At 38.9% G+C, this 4,590-nt stretch overlaps 1 protein-coding gene across 1 annotated transcript in view; it reads right to left on the bottom strand.

The window, feature by feature from the left end:
- Nucleotides 1-1,840: 1,840 nt before the first annotated feature.
- The window catches only part of ERC2 (ELKS/RAB6-interacting/CAST family member 2), a 1,053,591-nt gene continuing 1,050,841 nt past the window's right edge, over nt 1,841-4,590 (bottom strand). The window contains exon 15 of the mRNA XM_069084575.1: nt 1,841-4,590. This exon is cut by the window's right edge and continues 584 nt beyond it. The gene's annotated coding sequence lies outside the window, so the exon portion shown is untranslated.

Here is a 4,590-nt window from a genome sequence, read left to right as displayed (position 1 = left end):
TCTCTCTCTCTGTATTTAGGATAGTGTAGGGACTGGATATGTGATTTAATTGATACCAGGAACTTCCAGATAAGTAAACTTCTTCTAGCTCTGGGATTTAGCACCTTATCTACAAGTTCTAATCTCAACATTTGTTTATAGCAGTAAGAAGTTAAATGACTTGTCCATGATGGCACAGTCAATATCTTCTAGACACTGACTTGAATATGTCTTCCAACTTCAAGGACAGCTCTTAATCCACTCTACTGTGCCACCTTTGAATGTTTGTTTGCAAAGAATAATTTGACTCTGTATTTTTCATTCAACTTTTTCAGTCGAGGAAGAGTCAATTTAGACTATAATATGCTGATGGCAAAGAAGCATGCCCCTTAGAAGACTCACTAAGCCAGGAGTTGATTTTTTTTTCCTGAGTGGAGTCAAGTCATTAGCAAATTATCACCCCAGTGGACATTGTTCAGCTATTGTCAAATTGGTAGATGGCAACCCTTCATACACTAATGACTCTGATTACTGGACCAATGGAATGTCCCCCTGTGTAGACTCATTTACTTTGGGACAGGTAGGTGACCCAGTGCATAAGGCATGTGCCTGAAGGCAGGAAGGCCTGAGTTCAAATCTGGTCTGTGAGACTCTGGGTAAGTCATTTAACTCTGTTTGCCTCGATTTACTCACCTGTACAATGGAGGCAATAAGAGTACCTATCTCCCTGGTTTGTTGGAAGAATCAAATGAGATAATAATTGCAAAGTACTCAGTACTTTAGCACAGTGCCTAGCATGTAGTAGGCACTGTATAAATGTCAGCTGAGTTCTTCCTGCATAGTCATTTCACCTCATGTGATATTGTCTGCTAGACCAATGAATAATGTGAAAATGAGTATGCCTAAGCCAAGAGGGGCTTCATTCACTCCTCTTCTTGAAAATGTTTGGGAAAGGATAAGAAAGTAATTTGGGGCACCATCTCTTCTGAGAGCAATGAGATGAAATCCCTGTTGGTTCCATTCTCTTTCTTCATAATGTAGAAGAAATTGTGGTTGGATTACTGGGAGGGATTCCCTCAGGCTTTCTTATAAAAATTTTTAAATCTACCAACTAGGAAAGGACAGTAAATTGGGCCAGTCTTTCTAAGAAACAGGATGTGACTCCTTAAATGCTATGGTTCCCTGACATTCAATATGGTCAGTGCAAATTTTTATAGTCATAATTTAAGACAAATTAAATATTTGTGCTTCAATGAAAGTAATAGGCAGCATCATATCCACTACAAGACCAGATTGCATTTGGAGGAGGAGACCCTCTTGTACCAGAAGGACAAATTTATAGATAAAGTCATGCAATTTCAAAATAACAGACTGTGTTTTCCAACCACTGGGGTAGGATGCAATCTCACTTACCTTTTTTTTTTTTTAATTCCTGCTGTGCACCCGGCTGCTTCAGGAAGTCCTATGAGGTAAGAAATTCCTGCCTTACAAAAGTTCTCTTTCTGAAAAAAAAAAAACATAATGGAAAAGGCGACCAGCTTAGCAGGCAACACACAAAAGGGCTGCCTGTGCTGGGAATTTCATGCCTTGTGGCTTTGGGTCAGCAAGGCACCTAAAAACCAAATGTCATTTCATTATTACTATCGAATGCTGAATCAGGGGTGAAGTTTAGCCCTTCCTCAATTCCCAAATTGGCTTCAACGAATAAGGAAGTCCTCTACAATCATCTCAAGTTCCCTTCTAATAAGAAGGCAAGCCAGTGGTCTGGGCATTGATGGAAAACCTTTCAGGAAGCTCCGTGGCAGTTCAAGCCTAGGAAAAATGCAGCTGACATTTCTCTGGATTGGAATGAATCACTCACTTCCGAAAGAAATAAAGTTTATTTCATGGATAGAAACAAGGTGATCAGTACAGCACTTCTCATACACAAGTCACAATGCTATGGATTCTACACACCTTGTACATTACAATTCTACAGGACGTTAAGTTACAATGACTTGTCTAATACATGCCCATGGGTAATTTCTGAGAATTCCTTAATTGGTTCATATTGAGGTCCTTAGCCACATGTTAGTGTTACAATCCACATGCCACTCACTTGAAGAAATTATCACAAGAAGCACTATCAAACGAGGGTCTCAAGGAAATAGAGAGATACTGACCCACTAGTGCAGCACGTCACGTTCAAACAGCACTCTACACAAAAACATCGCAGATATAGTGGATGTCAACATGTTGGCTGTCTTGTCATAAACACTGTTTAAAAAGGTAATTGGAACCCACTTTCAAACCAAAGTCAATGTGCATTTAACGTGCATACTGGAATACACAAAATTCCATAAATACAAAATCAAGACTGTCCATTGAAATTAAAGAGGCTATGTGTTGCAGGTCTGACTGCATGAAAAGTATAATGATTTTACATAAGTGTTAACCAAAACACACTTGTCTGTTTTTAACTTCATTAAAACTCCATGGGGAACCTACTTAAGGTTGCTCAAATCCAAGATTTTCCCAACATCACAGTGTTTTGTTTTTTTTTTAACCCAGAGTCTGTAATATATGAAAACAACCCCCCTCCCCCAAAACAGCATAGAATGCCACATGGAATGGGAAAAGATACAATGCTAGACAAAAGTAGGGGCTTTTAGGGGGACAGAATTGGTTGTCCCCATCAAGTTGTGGGTTTTTTTTTTTTGTTTTAATCAATAATACTCTTACCAACAGAAACAGGGTCAAAATACCCTTCCCAAACAATAAATAAGTGTGACAAAATTGGCACGTACATAGAAATAACTAACTCTACAGATTTGTTCTGAGGACCCTATTTTCCCTAGTTTATTTCCTATTTCAAGTATTCAGTTGCAAAGTGAAGGTAGAAACCTGATTGTAAGAGACACCCGGGTGCCGCACCTGCAGAGGAGACAGCCCAGTGGGTAGAGGAGACACATTTGTGGTCTGCATTTATAGATGGACTTGATACTTGCCAGAGAACTGGGCATTTTTTGTCTTCAGCAAAGATCTAGAATATTTTTGATAGTTAAAGGACAAACGTTTTAAACATGAATGTCATTGGATTACTTGGTTGACACATAAGCCTTTTACGCTTTATGATCCTTCAAAAGACAACTACCCAAGCTGGGACAACCTCGTATCCCGGGAAGGGCTTCTTACCCATGAATAAGGAGGTGAGAGCCAAAATGGCTCTCCCACTCCCCTGTTCCTTGACAAAGAGTCTTCTGCCTTTTCAATACTTTAATAACTCACAAAGGATTTCAAGTGTTTTAATTGCCCCCAACAACCTTACAGGAAGACCATTGACTAAAATCAGGGCGAAACTTCAGGCATATCAGTTTTTGAATCCGTTTCCATGGGAACAATTTAAAAAAACAACTATAATTATTAAGGCCACTCATGCTTAAATCCGATGTTTGTCCTTTAAAAATTATGCTATGCATGTCCTACTCACATCCACGTGGAAAAAAGGTCTTTTCTTGACAAGAAAAATAGGATGGATCAATGTCACAGCTGAACTTTTGCACATGTTCACCAGACTCTTTTGTGAGCTTTATGAAGTTGTTACAATCATTTTTTCTCCTTCCCTCCAGCGTGAGTTTAATTCTCCCTGGTATCACATCACCATGTAAAGACCGGCAAATCTGGCCTTTTCTCACTGGCGTGTGCTTTAAATAATGACTGCACTTCAAGTATGTTTTTTTTTGTAGGGCCATATACAGAGACCCAGCTTTGAAGAATTTTGTTCCGCCTCCTCCTCGGGGTGCTTTCTTGTTGAATGTTTAAGATGCGCTGGAATCCATGTTGGAGACTACACTTTTCTATCAAAATTAAAAAATAAATAAATAAATCCTTCCTTTGCAGAAGGTCAAATGTGTACACTGTTTTCATGGAATTTCTATCTTGAAACATTCAGGAGTCCCAACTTTTATATTAAAACATTGATATGTAACTGGATGAGAAAAGTCTGAGGTTCCATCCTGGCTCATCTGTATGGATGTCGCCAGATTTGTGTGAACATAGATGTGGACCCCTCATGCTTTTGCCATGTCTTGATACATGAACAGTGTAGACTAAATCAGGTATGATGGGTTTTCAGATGCCCCATTTACTGTCAGAGACACACTACCACCATGTTTTTCATCAGGCGAGTTCTTGCCAACAATCTCCAATCACATGATTGTTTCCAAAAATTGATTTCATTTCCAACCTAGCCCAGAGCTAACTACTAGTTGGTGACAATATCAGTACATGATTATTTGAAAAACAGATGAAAGAAACAGTAGAGGGTAAAGCCTCACATATTTTCTTTTGTTTTGTTTTGTTTTGTTTTGTTTTTTTGCATTTGGCATTCAGGTTTCTTTGTTCAACAGCCCACATAGCTGGGGAGATGAATAGTGCTGACACCATTCAATAACAGCTCACATAAGCTGTCTTCCTTCCTTCCTTCCATTTTCTCTTTCTTTCTTTCTTTTCTTCCTCCCTCCCTCCCTCCCTCCCTTTCTTTCTTTCTTTTGTGATTTTCTTTCTTTCTTCCTTCCTTCCTTCTTTTCTTTCTTCTTTCTCTTTCTTTCTTTCTTTCTTTCTTTCTTTCTT

Source organism: Petaurus breviceps, unplaced genomic scaffold (genome assembly GCF_028583685.1).
Source record: "Petaurus breviceps papuanus isolate PSGF00001 unplaced genomic scaffold, PetGlider_PUasm1.0 174, whole genome shotgun sequence".
In the NCBI taxonomy this organism is placed as follows: Eukaryota; Metazoa; Chordata; class Mammalia; order Diprotodontia; family Petauridae; genus Petaurus; species Petaurus breviceps.
This window is presented reverse-complemented; position numbering and strand designations above follow the sequence as displayed.